Source organism: Cervus canadensis, chromosome 24, assembly GCF_019320065.1.
Source record: "Cervus canadensis isolate Bull #8, Minnesota chromosome 24, ASM1932006v1, whole genome shotgun sequence".
Classification (NCBI taxonomy): Eukaryota; Metazoa; Chordata; class Mammalia; order Artiodactyla; family Cervidae; genus Cervus; species Cervus canadensis.
In genome coordinates this window covers 49,456,385-49,481,438 of record NC_057409.1, presented here as the reverse complement: position 1 = coordinate 49,481,438, position 25,054 = coordinate 49,456,385, and the positions used below count along the sequence as shown (strand labels likewise).

The following is a 25,054-nucleotide window of genomic DNA, read 5'->3' as shown; positions in this document are numbered from 1 at the left end:
CTAAGAACACATTATGCCCATTTTCTCCTTTATCATAATAACATCCCTTTAAGGAAGGCATTTTCATCTATATTTCAGAATTACATAGTGCTTGAGCCACAGAGTGTTAAGGTTTTCTTTATGTGTCTTCATGAACTAATGGGTTTTATATATTCTGGTTTTCTGATTTGAGTTCAGTAAAGTTCACGAGAGAGGCTCTGAGTTATCTTTATTAAGGAAAGTCTCAATACTTTTATAAAACTATAACAAGCAGAACAGAACAACGGTATCCAGATGAGACAGAGAAGGTTGTGAACTACTTTTCTAGAAGGATTTTACCTTCTTCCATTAAACAATTACCCAGGGAATAGAAGTCAGGCCACAGGTAGAGAAGATGCCACGTTGTAGATTAGAGTTTACAGTAGGGAGCAGAAGTTTCTCGTGGTGGTGAACTAAATGAGACAACTGAATCGATGAAGCTTTATGAGCACCCTCAAGCTATAGCTAAATTGGAATAGAGGGAGATAAACTAAAAGTTATGCTATATTTGACAGATAAGAATGAGCGTTTGGAAGAAAATCTATTAGATTGGCCAGTTAGCATCTCCAGGTGAGGCCTTATACCAACATCGGCAGATTCACGTCTGACAATAACATAAGTGGTTCATTCAATGCCTCCACTCAGCACTGCCCTTGTGAAACCAGTGCCCAGATTTCCTAGTTTGACTTGGGACAGTTGTCTATAGAAGTCACTTGTGGACAAAGAGAAACAGAGGCATGACTCTGGCATTTCCTCCAGGCTTATTGGATTGCCAGCTATAAGTATGCAACAGATTTTTCCACTAAGGCATTTCTCTTCTTCTCTTATAAAAATTAAGATTCTGAGTATAATGTCTTACACAGCAGGGCAGAAATACCTTTTAAGCCAGGATCCTATGCAGGGATCTTTTCCTATAGCTCTGAGGTCTTAGCAAAGGCTGTTAACGTCCTTGCTTGTTGTAATTTGCAGCAGAATTCTGAAGCCTCAGAAGGGGAAATTCAGTATGATGAATAGAAAAAAAATAATACAAAGTCCATAAATAGCCTCCCCCCTTTATCATTATAACTTAGCCATGAGTGACTTGTGAACCAGTAACAGAGATCAAAAGACAGCACACAGACTTCTCTAGAAAGAGTGCTGGGGCAGAATTTTTTAGCATTTCAAATACTAAAATAGAATTCAGAAAAATAATGTGCAAAATACTGTGGGCTTTAGTTAGCAGAACTGATTTGCTTCCTATAACAGCAAAATTACATGTGACTATCTTCAATGCTAAGAAGAGTGGAACTTAGCTGTGTGACCCGTATTTATGTTAATTTCAGGGCATTAAAAGGTTTTCGGTGTTTCAGGCAGTTCAAAAATATGAATGCTCAAGTAGGTGTACTGAAAAGTTGTGCCATGTTTGACCGAATAGCTTCTTATAACATTCAACTGGGACCTCTGACCCTTGAAATTTTATAAATGTGAAGCATATGAACTGTCTTTGGTAAAAAGAAACAAGGTCAGCTCCAAATGTTCCTGTCTCCTGCAGGGTTTGCCATTAGAGAATGAAGGCAAATTGCCAGTGCCTGTGTTCATGAATCTTCTTTACCCTTCGCTGTTTTGGTTGTGGGGCCAATCCTAGTGATTTTACAAGGTGCCTGCTGTGTTCCTGAGAAAATAAAATGAGCAAAACACGCTTGCCTTCAGCTTGTCCTCACCCACGGGAGATATCCAGGGTGATTAATAGCCAGATTCCTAACTGCTGCTCAAGCCACTCCTTAGATAGTTTAGTGTTAATCACAGCAAAGTTATCCTTTCAAGTGAAAATGCTGGCAGGTCCCTTTGGGCTTTGTTGTACTCTCCAGATATTTGCCTTAATCTGAATCTTAAAGGTTACCTTCCAAAATGTATCTGATTTTTCAAAAAAAAAAGTAATTAATACTGCCAAAAATATAGGTAACCTTTTAGTGATCCCTTTAAGCAATTTCAGAAGGACTGATGCTGAAGCTGAAACTCCAATACTTTGGCCACCTCATGTAAAGAGTTGACTCATTGGAAAAGACCCTGATGCTGGGAGGGATTGGGGACAGGAGAAGAAGGGGACGACAGAGGATGAGATGGCTGGATGGCATCACCGACTCGATGGGCATGAGTTTGAGTAAACGCCGGGAGTTTGTGTTGGACAGGGAGGCCTGGCGTGCTGCAATTCATGGGGTCACAAAGAGTCGGACACGACTGAGTGACTGAATTGAACTTAAGAAATTTCAGTGGTTTGGAGAACATTCAGGATAGGAATCTGTCTCTTCTGTAAACTGGGGAAACATGCATGGAGACAGGACATTTGGAGCTGACCTTGTCTCTTTTTACCAGACAGTTTCATATGCTTCACATTTATAAAATTTCAAGGGTCAGAGATCCCAATTGAATGTTATAAGAGGCTATTCGGTCAAACATGGCACAACTTTTCAGTACACCTACTTGAGCATTCATATCTTTGAACTGCCTGAAACACCAAAAACCTTTTAATGCCCTGAAATTAACATAAACTGGGAGAACAGAACAAAGTAATTTTAGAGCTGGAGAGAATCTACAAATGGTCAGAAACAAGCCTGCCATTTTATCAGACAAAAAATTTTCATGATGTGATTTTTTTTCCAAATCTATTACTATTTTTAGATAAAGTAATATAAGCATAAGGTTCAAATGTCAAAAGACACAAAACATTAGGCAGTGGAAAATAAACGTTTCTCACTCCCAGTCTCACAGTTTATGCCCGTGGAGGGGAAACCAGTGTTACCATCTTTTTATGATTTTTCCAGAGATAATTTACACTTAAGATGACACTATATCAGCAAGAAAACCAGGCCTGGCAAGCCCAGAGAAGCCACCAATTAATCACAGTTTAATAATTAACATAAAGCAATAGTGTAACTTTTAATTCCAGTCTCAATTCTGTCACTTACTCTCTTGGGTGAGTTAATCTCTCTTCTTCACTTCCCCACCCATATCATGGAATGAATGATCCCTTCCAGGCAGGATCGTCAGGATTAAGTAAAGTCATGTTCCAAAAATCCAGATACACCCCTTGATTTTGATTAGGAAAAAAATATAATTTTTTTTTTCTATCTACTTTCATTTCAAATGCAGAGAATGAAATCTTATCACGGTAGGAATGAAAGTGTCTATAGAATACATGTAAAAAGGAAGCATGTGTTGTGGTGTCTGTTTTCATAGCACTATCGCTCTACCTTTCCTGGTCTTGGTGAAGTTGACTGGGTTCTTCTTTAATCATGCTCATTTCATTATTAGGTTCATTATTACTTTTGTTTTCTTTTGTCTTCTCCAAGACCACTTCATATTAGTACAACCTGAAAGTCAGATGCCTCCTCCAAGTGTACTACTTTCAAAGACTGTATGCAGAAAATATTATTGAGAGAGGAAGAGATTTTTTGTTTCATAATATTGATGATGCAACTAAAATGTGTCAGGCACCTTGCTACATAATGCAGAACCAGGAAAACCAGGCAAAAATGGAGACAATAGTGTTAAGAATTGCTCATCTGTGGGGCTGGTAAAATTCAAGGGACTGCTTGGGTTTCTGAGACCGAGAAATTATTCAGTCAGTTCAGTTCAGTTGCTCAGTTGTGTCCGACTCTTTGCGACCCCATGAATCGCAGCATGCCAGGCCTCCCTGTCCATCACCAACTCCTGGAGTTTACTCAAACTCATGTCCATCAAGTCGGTGATGCCATCCAGCCATCTCATCCTCTGTCGTCCCCTTCTCCTCCTGCCCCCAATCTCTCCCAGCATCAGGGTCTTCTCCAATGAGTCAACTCTTCGCATCAGGTGGCCAAAGTATTGGAGTTTCAGCTTCAGCATCAGTCCTTCCAAAGAACACCCAGGACTGATGTCCTTTAGGATGGATCTCCTTGGTTGGATCTCCTTGCAGTCCAAGGGACTCTCAAGAGTCTTCTCCAACACCACAGTTCAAAAGCAATCAATTTTTCAAGCGCTCAGCTTTCTTCACTGTCCAACTCTCACATCCATACATGACCCCTGGAGAAACCATAGCCTTGACTAGACGGACCTTTGTTGGCAAAGTAATGTCTCTACTTTTTAATATGCTGTCTAGGTTGGTCATAACTTTCCTTCCGAGGAGTAAGCGTCTTTTCATTTCATGGCTGCAATCACCATCTGCAGTGATTTTGGAGCCGAAAAAAATAAAGTCTGACACTGTTTCCACTGTCTCCCCATCTATTTCCCATGAGGTGATGGGACCAGATGTCATGATCTTAGTTTTCTGAATGTTAAGCTTTAAGCCAACTTTTTCACTCTCCTCTTTCACTTTCATCAAGAGGCTCTTTAGTTCTTCTTCACTTTCTGCCATAAGGGTGGTGTCATCTGCGTATCTGAGGTTACTGATGTTTCTCCCGGCAATCTTGACTCCAGCTTGTGCTTCTTCCAGCCCAGCGTTTCTCATGATGTACTCTGCATATAAGTTAAATAAGCAGGGTGACAATATACAGCCTTGACGTACTCCTTTTCCTATCTGGAACCAGTCTGTTGTTCCATGTCCAGTTCTAACTGTTCCTTCCTGACCTGCATACAGGTTTCTCAAGAGGTGGGTCAGGTGGTCTGGTATTCCCATCTCTTTCAGAATTTTCCACAGTTTATTGTGATCCACACAGCCAAAGGCTTTGGCATAGTCAATAAAGCAGAAGTAGATGTTTTTCTGGAACTCTCTTGCTTTTCGATGATCCAGCGAATGTTGGCAATTTGATCTCTGGTTCCTCTGCCTTTTCTAAAACCAGCTTGAACATCTGGAAGTTCACGGTTCACATATTGCTGAAACCTGGCTTGGAGAATTTTGAGCATTACTTTACTAGCGTGGGAGATGAGTGCAATTGTGCAGTAGTTTGAACATTCTTTGTCATTGCCTTTCTTTGGTATTGGAGTGAAAACTGACCTTTTCCAGTCCTGTGGCCACTGTTGAGTTTTCCAAATTTGCTGGCATATTGAGTGCAGCACTATCACAGCATCATCTTTCAGGATTTGAAATAGCTCAACTGGAATTCCATCACCTCTACTAGCTTTGTTCATAGTGATGCTTTCTAAGGCCCACCTGACTTCACATTCCTGGATGTCTGGCTCTAGGTGAGTGATCACACCATCGTGATTATCTGGATCATCTCACTCAAATTTAAGATCCAAATATTAGCAGTTTAAACAAAGGATTTTATTGGTTTATATTATCGAGAAATCCAAAAACTGAGCAGGCTTTAAAAAACAATTAGTTCCATAATGTCAACAAAGACATACTTTCTATTACTGTGCACTTTCTTCTACAATGTGCTTTTCTGCTAAAACTGTCTCTTCTCATATTTTAAAAAGGTCGTCAGAAAATGCTATTTGCTATTTGCTTCTTAGTTTGTATTTACCAAGACAGAAAGTACTTTTGAGGCAACTCCCATGGATTAGAGAGAAGAAACTTCCCCCCTAAACGGCCTGCAACTGTTTCCTTGACCTCACTTGTCTCTAATTTGTTCACCTGCCTACTCTGAACCAATCACCTGGGCAGGAGTATGTTATATTGCTGATTGGCTTAAAACAGTCAGAAATTAACCCTGCAGCTGGGCAAATCCACCCCAAACTATGCTGGAAAACTGTTTATTTAGAAAGTAGAACAAGGCCTGGATGACAAGGAGGGATCTTACAAATGTCAAATACAGCTCTTGTTAGCACCTTCTCTCTGCATATCTATTCTATGTCACTCTCTTAGTCTGGCTCTATATACAAGGTTTTTTAAATTTGGAATCCCTCATAAATTTGATTTACACATGGCTGAGGCTTGTTCTCGAACAACTCCCAAACCAAATACCTGTGATTTTGCAAATCCAATTTACATCACCCATGTATAACTTTTTCAACATAGTTTAAAATTCTCAAATGATATCATCCAATTGGCTTAGTCTAATGTATAGATGGACACTCATCATAGGCCTCCACAAGCTTGTCCTCATCTCTTAGAGCCCAAGGAATAGGGTCATCTGATGTAATCATGGGTGACTTGGCCCATCTGTTCAGCACGGTCTGTGGGTGGGGACAGTTTCTTTTAGAAGGGGATGTGGGCAGAAAGGAAATTATATACATCTCTAACCAGAAAAATCCCAGGGGTGAAAATGTTAGGAAGAAAATGGCACCAAATTTAAAGATAAAAGAAAAATTGCCACCATGATTCAAAGTTCAACTGGGTGACTGATCACAGACTTCCGTTTTAATCACTGTTTTAGCCTTATAATCTTGGAAATTTACTTTGAAGAACACTGAAACACTCTTCAAGCAGAAACTTTATATAAGAAAACAAACTTTGATCAAAAATCCAGAACCTAAAAAGATATTTATGCTCGGTATATCTCAGGTACTGAAAAGTGTGAATGCACAGCTGCATTTTATGCCTTTCTTGCAGACGAACTTCCTCAAAATGAGTTTGCACATTGAAAGGGCTAACAAAACACCCCAGTAGAATTTCTCCCAACACAACGGCATTTCACTTTTAAGTAAATTACCATTTTCATCTCCTGATTTCTAAAAGGATGTTAGAGATTCCCACCCATTCCCAGACTAGCTCAGATGTGATCGCTGCCAAAGGGGAAATTTCCAAGTTCTCATAGGTGCTTGTGGGTGGCTCTGAGGCAAGAAAGTGAAAATGATGGTCGTTCAGTCATCTCTGATTCTGTGACCCCGTGAACTGTAGCCCGCAAGGCTCCTCTGTCCATGGAATTCTACAGGCCAGAATACTAGAGGGGGTTGTCATTCCCCTCTTCAGGGGATCTTTCCAACCCAAGGATTGAACCTAGGTGTCCTGCATCGGCAGGCAGATTCTTTATAGTCTGAGGCACCAGGGAAGCCAACTTTAGGTAGGGTAGCAATATCAAATCTTGTTTTAATCACGTAAATGTCTATCTTATTTTTCTCACTCTAAATAACCATTCAAAGAATTTTTCTTTTTAATTCATTTGGGGTAACTCCTTTTTTTTAAAAGAAAAAAAAATTTTTTTATATCATTAAAATAATAGCTAGACCTTTTTTTTTCCTCAAGATTTTTGTTGATGTTCTTAATTGCTCTTATTAGCAGATGTAGGTAGACCCTCTTATTAGCATCTGAGGCAAGAAGCATGTAGTTATCAGAGTAGTACAACCAAACCTCTCTCCTGGAGCAAAGGAGGAATGCTGGAAGCTGGAGAGAGAAGTTGTTCTTCCCTTTCTTATAATGCATTCAGGCTCCTTTAGACCCAAATAACAATCTGACTGGTTACTATTTTAACTGTGAACAAATTAGAGAAAGGACTCTCCCTAGCCCCCATAAACCTGGAATGGACTGGGCTGAGAGTATCCACACTTCTCTCTGAGACTTAGCGATTCCACTGAATGCCTTCTCAACAGTTCTAGTATTTGAATTAAGAAGCCATGGCCTAGACTAGTCCAAGATATCAAAAATAACAAAAGAAACTTGAACTCAGGGAAAATATAAGAAATTCAGAGAAAACACTTTTTAAAAACTGTTATTTCACCCATGCTTAATTCTGATTTTAGTTTAAAAGCAAAATGAAGCCCAGGGATAGTTACAACTAAACAATAGTTGAAAAGGAGACTTTAGACATAAAGGCTGAATTTTTTTTCATCGACATTTCATGCAGCGGCTCCTGCACAGCCTTCCCATTTCTCAAGAGCTTTGATTTGTGGAAATGATGGTTATGCAATTTCCACACATTGTACTCCAATCACAGCATGTCGGCAACAATGAAACGAGAACAACTAAACACACTTGAAGCTGGAGATTTTGATAAGCTTTTTTTTTCACCAAGATTTTTTAACTTGATATTTTTCCAAGGCACCCAAAATTTTCCTACTGAGCTTTAATCAGATATATGTGAACACAGCAAAATGTCTTGTTTTCTTATATCTATGGCAGCAGCACTGGTTAATCTAGCTGTAAAAAATTAACCAAAAAGAAACTATTGGACTGTGAGAATCCCACAGTTGACAGATCATTGGTCTTTCTCTTTAAAATAAAAATCTATGCCATATGTTTACAAAGGATGAGAAATGTTGGAGAAAATTAATTTCCTGAGGGCACAATGCTGCATACAGCCTTTCAGAGAGAGAGGTCTCTGGCATTTTCTGTGAGGACTTGGTACAAGAAACAGTATAGCATTGGATCAGCCCGGTCTTTGGCTGAGAAAAACAGATGATTTCCTCTGGTCCCTATTTTAGTTTTACCCTTTGAACTTTCAACAGTTTATTTATTATTGTTGTTATTATTTTTAATTGGGCACAGATTGTTTCAGGAATCATCTTGGTTCCCTTTTTTGAAGCACTTTTTTTAAAAACAAAACAAAGCAAAACATTTGTTGAGACTGCTTTCTAAAGGGCTCCACCTCCACCACCTGTCACGGGGCCGGGGGCTGCGACATGGAGAGCACCCCTCGCTTCTAAGTTCAGCTGCAGACTGGATGGTGAAGGGCAGAAGCCGAGGAGGTGGAAGTGCAGATTTGGAGGTAGGTGACAATATAGGATTTCCACATAAAAATTCCCATGCCGCAGATCAGGGATAAATTTTCATACACCTGGAGAAACAAAACTAATCTGCCAAATGTAATTCTTTCAGACGGATTTTCCCCCTTTACATCTAAAATCCTGGGAATTTCGCCTCCTTGACCCGTCATTTCTAAGTGATTAATCATGTTGATTATTTGTCACTAGATGGCATCATGCAGTGTTTCTTGACAGCAGTAATTAAGTTGACAAAGTTGAAGCTTGGGCCATTTTTTATTTTCTTTTTGGAATGAATCTAAGAATCTCAATCAGATCCTGGGTATTTCATCTTTATTGGCTGTGTAGATATGGCTTTGTAAAATTTGTATATTGTTTGAGATTCTTTTTCCTTGCTGTATCTGGGTGATATGTGAAGCCAGTAACTAGTCTTATATAAATAGTAAATTACTTCTTCCTCTAAATTCTCTTCCAAGTCACATACACAAATATTTACCTATAGACTTTGTAGAACTAAAATAAATGTCCTCACATCTAGGCTCTTTATCTAGACATGCGTGTAGGAAAAGCTATATGAGAGAAACTTTTTTATCTTAGCCTGGTCAGTTGAAATCTAGTCATGGATAAGCCATGCTGATGGAAAAATATGATAATGATCAGTCGATGCTTTAAACCTGTGAACTGTATAAAGAAAATATGAGTGACTAAATAAGAAAAATATTTGTAAATATGAGTTAATGATCACAATCTTTTGTTGTGATAGGTAAGTATGACCATTTTTATTTGTTGTATTCCAATGAACTTTATATTACTAAAGAATGAATTCTGACTTCCATTTTGTAAGCAAAACAGGACCAATTTTTCTAAATTATAATTATGACAGTAACCTGAAAATTTATAAATAATAACATATAATAAATTGCATTGTCTTGAATAAGACTAACAAAATAGATGACAGAAAAAAAGATAGTGTCTAATACAGTACTTGATATTCTGAATAGTTGTCTAAAATCTATAATATTATTCTTTTATTTTCATTTTCTTATTTACTACTTGAAAAGGCATTCTGTTTCATTTGTCTTACTTTATTTCATTCATTCACTAAACAAGCATTTAGCTGAGTACTTATGTTGGGTTAGATACTAGAGATGCAAAATAAAACGCTAAATTTGCCCTCAAAAAGCTTTTAATTTTTTATGTTGTTAAACATCCATAAAGTAAGTTTCAGAATCAATCATGGGAGGCTGGCAGAATGGGAAAGAGAAAGAGAGGGAGAGGGAGAAAGGCAAGTGAGAGAGAGAGAATATAGAGTCTTAGACTAGGAAACAAGATGTGTGGTCACAGCTCTGCCAGTAACTCATGCTATAATCCTAATCTTCCCTACTGAGCATTCAAATAAAATAATTTTACTTGAAGTGTTTTGTAAACTGTAAAATATTTTAAATTTAAAGATTTTTAAGATTTTTTATTTCTCCCTATAAGAATCCCACAATTTTTAAGAATCAACTTAAAAATCAGTCTTTTATCCTGCATTTGAGTGTTTTCCCCCTTTTCAATTCCCATCTATTTCAAAATTCTTCCTGCATTAAGAAATTTAAAAAAGCATTAGATGTCCAACTCACCTCGTAAAACAAAAAGTGAACAGAAGCATCATGATCTTGGAAAGAGAAAAGGTGAGGGGCTAAGCTAAATAGCCCTGTGACCACATCAAACTCTGAAACATGGAGACTCTGGGATTACCCCCTTACCCTCTTTTAATGTAGTCATTCTTGCTGCTTCTCTTGTTTTTTACATATTAAAAAATGTAATTTTAAGCAAATTCTGTTTCAATAACACATACGAAATAAAGAGAGCTCTTGTGAGTTTCATCCAGGTCCTACAACTTCACCCTTTCCACATTTTGATGGTAGAAAAAAACTAAAGAAGGTTCTAATTGATTACTGGATTATGAGATATGGTACAACATCCCCTGTTCTGAGACTAGTTCAGTAGTTTTGCAAAATGCTCCTTATTTTTCATTAAGGCAGAAAGTATCATATTCTATGCTGGGTAGATCAGAAAGCTTTTTTCTACAGGTTGTATGAAGAAATAAATACATAAGGAACTCTGAACTCAATGTATTTAAGACCACAAAGAAAAATACATATAATGGTCAAGTTACTAACTGGATCTGAGTTTGTATAGAGACAAGTTTTATCTTAGCTTCCTGGTCCATTATCTGGGGATTTTGACTTCTATTCTGTACTGTATTTTTTTAGCTTTTTAATTTTTTAAAATTTATTTTTAATTGGAGGGTAATTGCTTTACAATGTGTGTTGGTTTCTGCTATACAATAATCTAAATCAGCTATACGTATACATATTCTGTAGTGTATTAAGCAGTATTTTTAGTACGATGATGACTTACCAATAAAGACAAACTTCTACTTAAGCATCTGAGCTGAAAATGTTCCCTCAATCTATTGTATAATATTTGTTTGAAATAGTCTTATTTCGTTAGGAAAATAGAAAAAGTGGCTTTGTTATAGCCAAGCTTTCCGGGAAACAGACTCACTCAGAAGGACAATGCAGATAGTGGAGTGCAGTTTATTACACCGGTGGGCCCAAGGCAGAGTCTCCTCTTAGCCAAGGACCCCGACCAGCATTTGTGAAAATCTTTTATACCCCATGTGTCCAAACCCACTACCCCAATTCCCTTGAGACATAAACAAAGGAAGGGTAAATACAACTACAATAACCCCATCATTCACGTGTTATGTGTTCAGTCAATAATCAATAAGCCCGCAGTTACATTCCAAATAGTTAATAACTGATAAGCCTGTGCTTACATTCTGATAGATAGTGTCTGGAGGCAGGGGTGATTAGTGTCTGTTTTCTCTTCAAGATTCCCCTGCCCAGAGGGGGGTCTTATCCTTCCATTGTCATTCCCACAGGCGCTAAGCACAGAGTTCAGAGTCCACTGGAGAGGTGGCCGCGCACGATCAGCACAGACAGGCCTGAGATGGAGTCCAGGCCCTATGAATTCCTTCTTCAGCTTGGATTCATTTACCTGTAAAAAATGTATGCCTATCCTTATTTTGAATGATTAGATTTGTTTTAGAATATTTGCTTACCATCAGACATGGTCTAGGAGAAAATCTGGAAGATTGAAGATGAAAGTTTAGAGACTGAAACGTCTACTTACCACAATATTTCCTTCTTTACCTTTATTTTTTAGGTTTATGACATTTTCATCTTTGTTTAAACTATTATTTCAAGCCAACAAGTGTTATAAGAATGACAACATTTGGCACAAGGAACCTAGGAAATGGAATTCTACTTCACTAGTTCCAGAGTCCGTAGCTCTTAAGGCTTTTAGCATCAGTATATTTAGGTAAAATGATGGTCTTTATCATGAAAGTATATGCGCCCACATTTAGCCATAGACAAAACTTCCTGGAAGGAAGCAAAGATTTTTTTTTTTTCCAGAAATTATTTTGGGAAAGTGTGCTGAAGCTTTTCTCTAAAAATAAAATGGTATTTCATCAGTACTGGTCATTTTTTAGCCACATATGACAAATGATCACAGACGCTCATAAAACTCTAAAAGGAACTGAATGTTGCTCTCCTCTGAAATGGCAAATATCTTTCCTTTAACTGCGTTTTAAAACAAAAACAAACTTTACCACAATGATTGAAGATAATGCAGGAAATCATATGGTCCCACCCAAAGTTCCTGCATTCAAAATGTCCTCATGGGGAAGAAGGGTCAAGGTGTTTTTAAGAACAGAACTTTCATGTTTCTCCCTGTTAACAATGGCACTTCCTGTTTTGACCTCTAACCATATTAGGATATCAAACAAGTAAGATGATGGACTTCTCCTTTTTGCAAAGTGAAGAGCATTTACTCCCTCTCACAATGTCTGTAGAGTTCAAAGTGAACATTAGGACTACCCAATTCTCCTGATGTTCTAGACACTGATTTAGTCTCCCAACAAGGGTTGTGATTTTCAATAATTTATAGTTATCTAGTCATGAGCATGGTGTTGAAATCAACAAAATGTGCAATATTCCTCCTCTCAAAAATATGTAAAGCTACATATTGCTTCTAAAAGACTCCAGTGTCTTACTAAAAGCTGCTAACACCCTTTAACAGGTTCAGGACTCAGTGATTGCCTTCTTTTAAGCCACCTTCTTTCAAAAAAAAGAGAAAGAAAGTGGAGAGAAAAGGAGAGAAAGAAAGGAAAGAGGGAAGAGAGGAAGGAAGGAAAGTTTGAGGAAAGAAAAAAGAAAAGAAGGGAGGGAGAAAGGGAAGGAGGGAGGAAAGAAGGAAGAAAAGAAAAACCTTAGAGTGAAAAGATCATCTCCTCAAAGTGAAAAAGAAACTATACTTGCAAAATTCAATACTCTGAGTACCTGTTGCTTCCCCTCCCCCCAAAAAAAATTTAAAGCAAATTAAATTCCACTTAGTATAAAAAATGTCATGTTACTTTTTTTTGAAGTAGATACAGATGACAAAAATGCTAAAGATGTAAGTGTACAAAAATAGAGTTACCATATGATCCTGCAATTCTAATCCTGGGCATGTATCTGGACAAAACTATAATTTGAAAAGATAAATGCACCCCTATGACACATCATCACGATTTACAATAAACAAGACATGGAAAGAAACCTCAGTGTCCATCACCAGATGAATGGATAAAGAAGAGTGGTGTATGTGTATACAGTGGAGTATTACTCAACCATAAAAAGAGTGAAATAATGCCATTTGCAACTATATGGATACACAGAGATTGTCTTACTGAGAAAAGTAAGTCAGAAAGAGAAAGATAGGACTTCTCCAGTGGTCCAGCGCAGGGAGAATGCATTTGATCCTTGGTCCGAGAACTAAGATCCTATATGCTGTGTGGAGCGGCCAAAAAAAAGAAAGAGAAGAGCAAATGTTGTATGATATCACTTATATGTGGAACCTAAAATGTGACACAAATGAACTTAACTATGAAACAGATTCACAGACATAAAGGACAGGGGGCGGGGGAGGCGGAGAGTAGGGGAGGATTGGACTGGGAGTTTGGGATTAGCAAATGCAAACTCTCATATTCAGAAAGGATAAACGACAAAGTCCTACTGTATAGCACGGGGAACTATATTCAATATCCTGTAATAAACTAAAATGGAAAAGGATATGAAAAAATGATGTAAGACATCAAATAACAAAAGCATTTTATTTTATTCTATTTTTTTTACAAAAGCATTTTAGAAGGTAATATTCTCAGTCTTTTTTTTAAATAGTTCTATATATTGAAAGAGGAAACTATTTGAAGTGGAAAAGCTCAGCAACTATCCTATTTTCTGTGTTATTGTGAGGATGACAGTTTATTAGAAGTGAGAAGATATTTTCTTGAAATAAAGCAAACCTTATCTCAAAATTAGTCCTTCAATTCTTGAGGGAAGTTATATATTTTTATGCCACAGAAAAGTGATTTGTCAACTTTCCCACCAAATCTTTCCCAGATTCTTTAAGACAGACCTTCTCTGAATATATATGCATATACTACTAAATATATGTATACAATTTAAATGATATATTCATGGGTATAAATGTTTTAGAAAGACATATGACTTCTTTCTTTACAATATTCCGGTAATTGGGATAAATACAGTAAAATTAAATTCCTTCAGGCATTTATTATTATCATTAATTATTTTTGTATCATTTTAAAAAAAAAGAAACCAATATGTTTCAGATGCAAATTTCAGATTGTTTTGCATACCAAATGATACTAAAACAGTAAAGCATTTGCTAAAGCAGAAGATAAGCAAAGCACCCTTAAAGGATGCTATTGGTATAGCTAATAGCAAAGTTGTTAAAACTGCTAATCCCATTTGGAAATCTATGCAACTTGATGAGCAGATGTGCAGAAGATATTAGTGGGAGATCTGAGAAAACCAACAATAATTAGAAAAATCATTTTTAGCAGAATGCATTCTAGAGCAAAAACAAGTTTTAGATGCAGAAGACTGTCTGACACAATAAATTGATTAGACTTTCTTGACTAATATTCCTGTAAATGTATAAAATTGAAACAGAAATGGTAACTGTCAAAAATCAAAGTTTTCCCCTTCTTCCATAGAACAATAAATACTTGGTAAAAATAACTTTTCTGTGAAAATGATCACCAGTACAAACTTTCCTTATAACATATTTTCCATTAAGTAAGCAAATGATAAATTATCTGATACTCTTGATTTATTATCAGTATCAATCAGGTCAGGGAATTAGAAAATAGATAATTTTGTTTTGCTTGTGCTGCTCTTTTTATTTATTTAATGAAATACAATTGGCTTGCAACATTATGTTAGTTTCAGGTGCGCAACATAGTGATCCAACAATCAAAAAGTCCAGCAACTTTGTTACCTGTCACAGTAACAAAATTACTTCAGTGTTGTTGACTCTATTCCCTGCACTTACCTTATACTTGCGACTTCTTTATTTATGGCTGAAAGTCTGTAGCTCTCAATCCCCTTCAGCTATTTCACCCACGCTCACCAGCTCCTCCTCCCACCCTGGCAATCAACCAGTTGCTCTCAGTATTTATGTCTAAACAGTGCTTGTCTTTGTCTGACTTATCTCCCTTAGCACAGGGCCCTCCAGGTCCAGCCATGTCATCAGGAATGGCGCAAGTCATTATTTAGGGCTGAGTAATAGATAATTTTTTAAAACATTAATGAATAAGATATACACTGTGGCCGTAGTAATCCTTCCAATTCAAGGAGACACTGGACATCTAGGACTGCTTTTGTCTCTAAAAAATCAATGGCTCAGCAGGCACAGTTTTAGACGGTGAGTGCTTCAAAGCAGGAACTAAGGAGTCGGTCTGTGTTTTAATTATGATGTGGTACTACAAACTTACTCCCAGAGCAAGCTGTAGTTTTCTCCTTTCTAAACTTAGGTGGTAACAGCCCCCACTTTGTAGGGTTGTTCAGAGAATTAGCTGAGATAATGCATGGTTAGTGCAAAGCCTGGGCCACAGTGGACATGTTATTATCAGTTCCAGTAACATTGTTGTTGATTATGATGATGATGACGTATATTCTACAAAGATTCTGAACTTCTTCCTGAGGTTTTAGTTTTCCCTGAGACTAAAAGATAAATCTCTCCCTGCCTCACCCCTTCCTGTCCTTAAGAACTAAATACCTACACAGAAGTAAAAGGTTAGGATTCCACTCTCCTGTTCCTGGCACCTTCACACATTGGTAGTGTTTACTTAAGGAGTATGCAGACACGAAGAAAGAAAAGACCATTCCTGAACATGTGGGAACCACACCTGAAGGGGAGAACCCACAGAACCAGCACTGTCTTAGATTTGTTCACTTTGCAGTGAAAACAGCATGCCAAAGTCCTGAGACTGGTCACTTAAAAGGTCTAAAAATGAGGTGGGATATATCTCAAATACAAAGAAAATTTCTATAGAGTTTCATAAAATTATAAAGTGGAGTTTGGAAGTATCTGTGCTGAGGAAACCAAAGAGAATTAACAGGCTATAAAAATCACAAAAGCTTGAATATGCAGTGGAGTAGGATTGATGGGGAGCTATTGTTATACTATTTAGGAACAGCAAACTCCACCCAAAAGACCTTCTCAGGAAAACTTTAGACTGAGGCAGACTGAGGCAGTTTTGACCAACCTAAAAAAGATAGAAGAAAATTTATTTAAGGCAGAGAAGAAATACCTCCTTTCTTTTTGAACCTAGAGTATCTTGGAAAGCTGTTGCCAGGGTAAGTCTTATGTTCAACCCACTTCACATTTAAGACATTACCAAGGACTTCCCTGGTGGCTCAGATGGTAAGGAATCTGCCTGCAATGTGGGAGACCCAGGTTCGATCCCTGGGTCAAGAAGACCCCCTGGAGGAGGAAATGGCAACCCACTCCAGTATTCTTACCTGGAGAATCCCACGAACAGAGGAGCCTAGCAGGCTACAGTCCAAGGGGTCACAGAGTCGGACTCAACTGAGCGACTGACCTAAGGCCTTGGAAAGCATAATAACCTCAGTAACCTGCTTGTGTATTTCCTTACTACTTAAAACTTTAAATTTGATGTCGTGGGTTATGGCACTCAACCAAGATTCGACGATGGCAAAGTACTTCCAGGGTATTAGTAAAATATTCTGTCGAAGACATAAATCTGAATTTCTACATGTTAGAAACTGACTATCCAAGCAGAAATTTTGCCACCTTTGATTTTGAGATTCTTATACCTTGTTCCTTTTCTCTTCCAATCTTCTTTCTCATGTTCTTAACAGAGTAGCAAATCCAGGAACTATTAACTATAGTGAATGTTACCGAGTCCAAGCTCTCTGCTCGTCACTTGAGAGGCCAATAAATCCCACGGATGAGGTGTTGAAGTAGGGGATGTGACTTTATCTGGAAAGCCAACTGACTGAAAAGATGGCAGACTAATGTCTCAAAGTAACCATCTTGTTGAGGCCTGGGTGCCAGGTTTCTTCATGGATTGGAGAGAGGGAGAGGTAAGGAAATTCTTAATTCTTGCAGATATCTCCTAGAATGGCAAGTCTCAGGGGTGTGTGTTAGTTTTCTCCCCTTACAGTCATTCACAGGTGGGCAGGGTCAGATTACCTCCCTGGGAGCTAAACAAAGCACTTTGGTTTAAGGTCAGGCAGAGGGGACAGGATGCCCTGAGGCAGGCCATTATGTGTGATTGTAATAACAAAAATGGCTAAAACAGGGCTTAAGCCTTAGCCTGGAGTCAAAATTAACTCTTCCCAGTTACTTGATGTTTAGCACATAGAAAGTTAAATTATTGATGTTTGTTGTATACACAGGGAATTATTTCATTTGAAGCTTTAAATTGTTTGATCTGTGTTTCTTAAAGGAGGTTATAAGGAGTAACAAAACTCAAGTGACTAGTTCTTTGCATCTTTCTAAACAGTTTAAGTGTTCATCTAGGTATTAATGAATCAATAGTATAGTCCTACTGTAATTATAATTTTGAGGAACCAAACAATACAAAGATTACAAATCTGATTTTGAAACTGGTCTTAGGTTGGGATTTGAACCTAGATGGAACTGGAACCCAGCCAAAATTCAGACTGAGACTTGAACTGTGTCAGTGCAGAAAGAATTCAGAGGGGAAAAGTGCTAGGTAAGAAGTCGGTTTATAGAGAGAGATACACACTCCACAGACAGAATGTGGGTCATCCTCTCAGAAGGCAAGAAGCCTTGGAAGATACACATTCCATAAACAGGGGCCCTGAAATATGGGGTGGTTAGTTTTGTTGTTGTTGTTCAGTTGCTAAGTTGTGTCTGATCTTTGAGATCCCATGGACTGCAGCACGCCAGGCTTCCCTGTCCTCCTCTATCTCCTGGGGTTTGCTCACATTCATGTCCATTGAGTCAGCGATGCTAGTTCATTTTTATGAGCTGGGTAATTTCAGAGTGAGAGGATTATTCCAACTATTTGTGGGGAAGGAGTGGGGATTTCCAGGAATTGACCACTGCCCACTTTTTGGCCTTTTATGGTTGGCCTTGGAGCTATCATGGACAGAGGAACCTGGAGTGCTGCAGTTCCTGGGATCACAAGTGGGACATGACTGAGTGACTGAACTGAACTGAACTTGGAGCTATCACAGCGCCTGTGGGGGTGTCACTTAGCGTGTGCTAGTGTTTTACAGTGAAAGTATAGTCATGATCAAGGTCTACTGAAAGTCAAACCTTCTGTCATCTTGGGTCTAATCGGTCTCAACCTCAAACAGTTATATTATTCTTTTAAAGATTGTGCCCTGCCCCCTTCCCTCCTGTCTCTCAAGATTTCCTTCAATTCTGAGACTCTAGGATGATGTAGAAGATTGGATGTATAACAGAGTTATCAGGCAATACCATATAATGTATTATGCAAAAGTGCAGAAGAATTCATGTGTGTATGTATGTGTACTTTGCTTCATCTGGGAGGAAAATTTCTTCTTTTACCATCTTAATTCTGTGGCTGGCCTAAGAATTAAACTGACATAAGACAGATTAACAGAAGAAAAACATACACATTTATTTAATATTTTTTTTTACATTTATAGGAGTCTTCAGATGGAAAATAAAGACCTGAAAAAGCCATCAGGCCCCAAAGCTTATATGCCTTTTAATACAAAAAACAGTAAATTATGGGGCTTGGTCTAGGGGCAGTAACTTGTGGGACAGTGACTAGAAATTAAATGAAATTAGTGGAAGATAAAGGTTATTAGGAAGCTTGTACAGGTCCAATTCAGCCATAACTCCCAGTCCGGTGATAAAAATGTTCTCTTCCTGATACACAGAAGGCTCCTTTCTCATTGGAAATTTTGCAAACTGCTTTTAGGTAGAAAGGGGGAGGTCCAATACATCTGCTGTTTCTCAAGTACTTTCAGCTCAAAATAATCAATATGCCAAAGTGGCATATTTGGGGCTGGATATTCTGAATCCCTTCACCGGATAAACTTCTCAAATCAAGAAAAAGGAAACAACAACAAAATCTTTTAAATTCTTACTATGAAATAATTTTGAATCCACAGATAGTGGTGCATATGTATGCTGATTGTTCAGAAAATCATGGTAATTTGCACAGCAAACACACCACAATCCTTCAGTTAATAGCTGGATAAATAGATTGAAGCTTGTGCATAATTTAGTCAGCAAATAAGCAATTTGATCAGCAAAGATTTTCAGGCTGATCAGAAAATTGTTAAATCAGTGAGATACATAAAATTGTAATGAAAAAGATGTACTGCTGGCATGACTTATCTCTTTGAATTGATCATTAATCCCAAAATACTTCAATAATGTGATGAGGGAATATATTCAGAAAAATCAAGGGACAAAACTAAACAGTAAAAAATTTTCCTGCTCTAAGCCTATCAATTAAAAGGTGTGATTTGATTTGCCAAACACTTACGGACTAATGAAATGGAATAGTAAATGAACATCAAGTTTGGAAAGAATAGACAGTGGAAAAAATGCAGATAAATTTCCATATAATGTAAAATATACACATTAAAATATTTTCAAAGCATGTGCAATTTTTATGATGCTGACATTAAAAGCGGAATAATCAAAAATAACACAAATACAAATTGTATAATACAAAGACTACGATAAGGTTATTACAGATTTTGTGTTTCCTGGGAACTAATATTGAATTCAGAAGATGCGTAACAGTTTTTCAATTCCTGCCTTATATAAATATTTTTTGCTAGAATTGCTTTGTGCTCTTCAGATTATTTTTTGTATGTTGCACCTTCAGATTAGCTGTGCCAAGGGTACAATTTTAAAAATAAAAGAAAATTACTTTCAGGCCCAGACAGATCTGTGGGCATTTTGGGTCAATGCCAACTGCAAAGTGTATGGAGGTGTCTGCTCCCTGAGATGGATGCTCAGACTCCAGGCTCCTGGAAAGGTCAAAGAGTGAATTAACTCATGTGGATGCAAACCCTTTGTCAACCTGAAACATCCTCAGCTCCCAAATGTAGGAGGCCAATCCCAAGTTTAGATTTTTGAAAACTTCTCTCTTAGAAAATATGTGATTTAGAAGGTTAAAACATTGGGACTTCCCTGGTGGTCCAGCGGCTAGGACTCTATTCCTAGTGCAGGGGGGCCTGGGTTTGATCCCTGGTCAGGAAACTGGATCCTTCATGCCACAACTAAGACCTGGCACAGACAAGTAAATAAATTAAGTAAATAAAAATAAAATATATTTTAAAAAGAAGAGTAAAATATTAAGGAGAAATAGTGTCCAGGAAATAGAAGTCAGGAAGAGCCTTACAGAAGCCCTGAGGGTTACTCTACCATCCACAGAAGCAAAGCAGACTAAATAAACCTAGTATCTGTGCCACATCAACAACGATGGATATTTATAGGGTTTCAGAGTCTCAGTTCTACCAGGATTCAGTAAGGTTGTCTTCTTCCAGATAATGTGAATCTTGAGTTTTGTTTTCTTCTATTGGCATGAGTGGTGGTGGCTTGTTTTAGCATCTTTGGTCCCCGATCACAATCCTCCAGTTGCTTTGTCATAAAATAATTTTAAGAATTAAAAAATTTTAGGTTCTAGATTGTTCTTAGTTAACCTACTCAATATAGCCAAGTAGGCTATTTCTTCAGTCAGTCAGTTCAGTCGCTCAGTTTTGTCCAACTCTTTGAGACCCCATGGACTGTAGCACGCCAGGCCTCCCTGTCCATTACCAGCTCCCAGAGCTTGCTCAAACTCATATCCATTGCATCAGTGATACCATCAAGCCATCTCATCCTCTGTCGTCCCCTTCTTCTCCCACATTCAATCTTTCCCAGCATCAGGTTCTTTTCTAACCAGTCAGTTCTTCACAACAGGTGGCCAATCAGCATCAGTGTTTCCAATGAATATTCAGGACTGATTTCCTTTAGGATGGACTAGTTTGATCCTCTTGCAATCCAAGGGAGTCTCAAGAGTTTTCTCCAACACCACATTTCAAAGCCACCAATTCATTGGCGCTCAGCTTTATTTATGGTCCAAATCTCACACCCTTACATGACTACTGGAAAAAACATAGCTTTGACTAGATGGACCTTTCTTGGCAAAGTAATGTCCCTGCTTTTCAGTATGTTGTGTAGCTTGGTCATAGCCTTTCTTCAAAGGAGCAAGGGTCTTGTAATTTCAAGGCTGTAGTCACCATCTGCAGTGATTTTGGAGCCCCCCAAAATAAAGTCTCTCACTGTTTCCATTGTTTCCCCATCTATTTGCCATGAAGTGATGGGACCAGATGCCATGATCTTCCTTTTTTGAATGTTGAGGTTTAAGCTAGCTTTTTCACTCTCCTCTTTCACTTTCATCAAGAAGATCTTCAGTTCCTCTTTGCTTTCTGCCATAAGGGTGGTGTCATCTGCATATCTGAGGTTATTGATATTTTTCCTGGCAATCTTGATTCCAGCTTGTGCTTCATCCAGCCTGGCATTTCTCATGATGTACTCTGCATATAAGTTAAATAAGCAGAGTGACAATATATAGCCTTGATGTACTCCTGTCCCAATTTGGAACCAGTCTGTTGTTCCATGTCCAATTCTAATTGTTGCTTCTTGACCTCCCTACAGATTTCACAGGAGGCAGGTAAGTTGTCTGGTATTCCCATCTCTTTAAGAATTTTCCACAGTTTGTTGTGATCCACAAAAAGGCGTTGGCGTAGTCAATGAAGCAGAAGTTTTTCTGGAACTCTTGCTTTTTCTATGATCCAGTGGATGTTGGCAATTTAATCTCTGGTTCCTCTGCTTTTTTAAATCCAGCTTGAACATCTGGAAGTTCTCGGTTCACAAACTGTTGAAGCCTCACTTGGAGAATTTTGAGCATTACTTTGCTAGTGTGTGAGATGAGTGCAATTGTGCAATAGTTTGAACATTCTTTGGCACTGCCTTTCTTTGGGATTGGAATGAAAACTGACCTTTTTCAGTCCTGTGGCCATTGCTGAGTTTTCCAAATTTGCTGACATATTGAGTGCAGCACTTTAACAGAATCATCTTTTAGGACATGAAATAGCTCAGCTGGAATTTCATCACCTCCACTAGCTTTGTAGTGATGCTTCCTAAGGCCCACTTGACTTTGGACTCCAGGACGTCTGCCTTTAGGTGAGTGATCACTCCATCATGGTCATTAAGATCTTTTTTGTATAATTCTTCTGTGTATTCTTGCCACCTCCTCTTAATATCTTCTGCTTCTGTTAGGTCCATACCTTTTCTGTCCTTTCTTTGTCCATCTTTTCATGAAATGTTCCCTTGGTGGGCAAAGAAACACTAGTCTTTCCTATTCTATTGTTTTCCTCTATTTCTTTGCATGATCACTTAGGAAGGCTTTCTGATCTCTCCTTGCTATTCTCTGGAACTCTGCATTCAAATGGATATATCTTTCCTTTTCTCCTTTGCCTTTAGCTTCTCTTTTTTTCTCAGCTATTTGTAAGGCCTCCTCAGACAACCATTTTGCATTTTTGCCTTTCTTTTTCTTGGGGATGGTCTTGATCACTGCCTCCTGTACAATGTCATGAACCTGCATCCATAGTTCTTCAGGCACTCCATCTATCTAATCTAATCCCTTGAATCTGTTTGTCACTTTCACTGTATAATCACTGTAAGGGATTTGATTTAGTTCATACCTGAAGGGTCTAGTGGTATTCACTGCTTTCTTCAATTTCAGTCTGAATTTGGCAATAAGGAGTTCATAATCTGAGTGCCACAGTCAGCTCCCAGCCTCATTTTTGCTGACTGTATAGAGCTTCTCCATCTTCAGCTACAAAGCATGTAATCAATCTGACTTCAGTATTGACCATCTGGTGAAGTCCATGTGTAAAGTTGTCTCTTGTGTTGTTGGAAGAGGGTGTTTGCTGTGACCAGTGCGTTCTCTCGGCAAAACTCTGTTAGCCTTTACTCTGCTTCATTCTGTACTCCAAGGCCAAATTTGCCTGTTACTCCAAGTATCTCTTGACTTCCTACTTTTGCATTCCTGTCCCCTATGATGAAAAGGACATGTTTTTTTGGTGTTAGTTCTAGAAGGTCTTGTAGCTCATCATAGAACCGTTCAATTTCAGCTTTTTCAGCTTTACTGGTTGGGGCATAGACTTGGATTACTGTGATATTGGAAGGTTTGCCTTAGAGATGAACAGAGATCATTCTGTTATTTTTGAGATTGCACCCAAGTACTGCATTTCAAACTCTTTTGTTGACTATGAGGGCTACTCCATTTCTTCTAAAGGATTCTTGCCCACAGTAGTAGATATAATGATCATCTGAATTGAATTCACCTATTCCAATCCATTTTAATTCACTGATTCCTAAAATGTCAATGTTCGCTTTTGCTGTCGCCTGTTTGACCACATCCAATTTACCTTGATTCATTGACCTAACATTCCAGGTTCCTGTGCAATATTGTTTTTACAGCATTGGACTTTACTTCCATCACAGGTCACGTCCACAACTGGGCGTTGTTTTCACTTTGACTCTGTTTCTTCATTCTTTCTGGAGTTAGTTTTCCACTCTTCTCCAGTAGCATTTTGGGCATCTACCAACCTGGGGAGTTCATCTGTCAGTGTCCTATCGTTTTGCCTTTTCATTTGGTTAATGGAGCTCTCAAGGCAAGGATACTGAAGTGATTTGCCATTCCCTTCTCCAGTGGACCATGTTTTGTCAGACCTCTCCACCATCTGTCCATCTTGGGTGAACCTACATGGCATGGTTCATGGTTTCATTGAGTTAGACAAGGCTGTGGTCCATGTGATCAGTTTGGTTAGTTTTCTGTGATTGTGGTTTTCATTCTGTCTGCCCCTGATGAATAAGGATAAGAGGCTTATGAAAGCTTCCTGATGGCAGAGACTGACTGTGGGGGAAACTGGGTCTTGCTCTGATGGGCAGGGCCATGCTCAGTAAATCTTTAATCCAATTTTCTGTTGATGGGTGGGGCTGTGTTCCCTCCCTGTTGTTTGACCTGAGGCCAAGACTCCTGGACTCCAAGACTCCAAGTCTGGCTCAGTCTCCCATTGGCCTCCAAAGTCAAATTCCCTGGGGTTTCTCAGTCCCTCTGCCAGATCCCCAGGTTGGAAAACTGTTGTGGGTCCTAGAACTTTCCATTTCTTAATCCTCTCTAAACCCTATGGTGATCTAGTCCTAAACTCTCCTCTTGCAGCTTCACACTGATTACACAGTCTCAGTGGTTTCTCTCAGGACACCATCCAAATTCTGCCCAGAGGCCTGGAATTTCTTCTACCTCTTAAGTTTCCTTTCTTTTTACTAACATGCATTCTCTTCAACTCAGGTTTCCCTCTTTTAAAATTACCATAAACAGGAGTACTTTTCAATTTGCAATGGCTAATACTAAAATATTCAGGTTTCAGGAAATAGAGTTGAGCAATAAAGCTGTACATCATGGAAGTTCCCACAGAATGTCTCAGGTAGGAGAAGCGGTACCCATCAATAAGAAAACAGCCCACGTTTACTGTGAAACGCAAACAATTGAGGTTTCAAGGACTGCAGGGCAGATATGTAAGAAGTGTGCCACCGACACAACACTCACTGAATGCAGAGCCTGAAGGATGACATGGGGGGAAATGTTAGGGCCACTTGTCAGCAGGTCCCTGGTTCCTGCAGTATTTCAGCAGACCAGGATGCTTTAAATCCCTAAATTCACTGTTTGGTAATTCACTGTTTGAATCCCTAATTTTCAACACCTCTCTACAGCTCTAAGACCCACTCCGGTACTCTTGCCTGGAAAATCCCATGGACGGAGGAGTCTGGTAGGCTGCAGTCCATGGGGTCGCTAAGAGTCGGACACAATTGAGCGACTTCACTTTTTTCACTTTGATGCATTGTAGAAGAAAATGGCAACCCACTCCAGTGTTCTTGCCTGGAGAATCCCAGGGACGGGGGAGACTGGTGGGCTGCCATCTATGGGGTCGTACAGAGTTGGATACGACTGAAGCAGCAGAGCTCTGAAATGAAATGTGCGCAAGCTGCCCAGGGCTTCCTAGGT

The 25,054-nt window shown here is 38.6% G+C and overlaps 1 protein-coding gene across 1 annotated transcript in view; it reads left to right on the top strand.

Annotated features, from left to right (window-relative positions):
• Nucleotides 1-8,540: 8,540 nt before the first annotated feature.
• SLC39A10 (solute carrier family 39 member 10) overlaps nt 8,541-25,054 on the top strand; it is a 143,258-nt gene continuing 126,744 nt past the window's right edge. The window contains exon 1 of the mRNA XM_043444901.1: nt 8,541-8,558. The gene's annotated coding sequence lies outside the window, so the exon portion shown is untranslated. The remainder of the gene's footprint in view (nt 8,559-25,054) is intronic.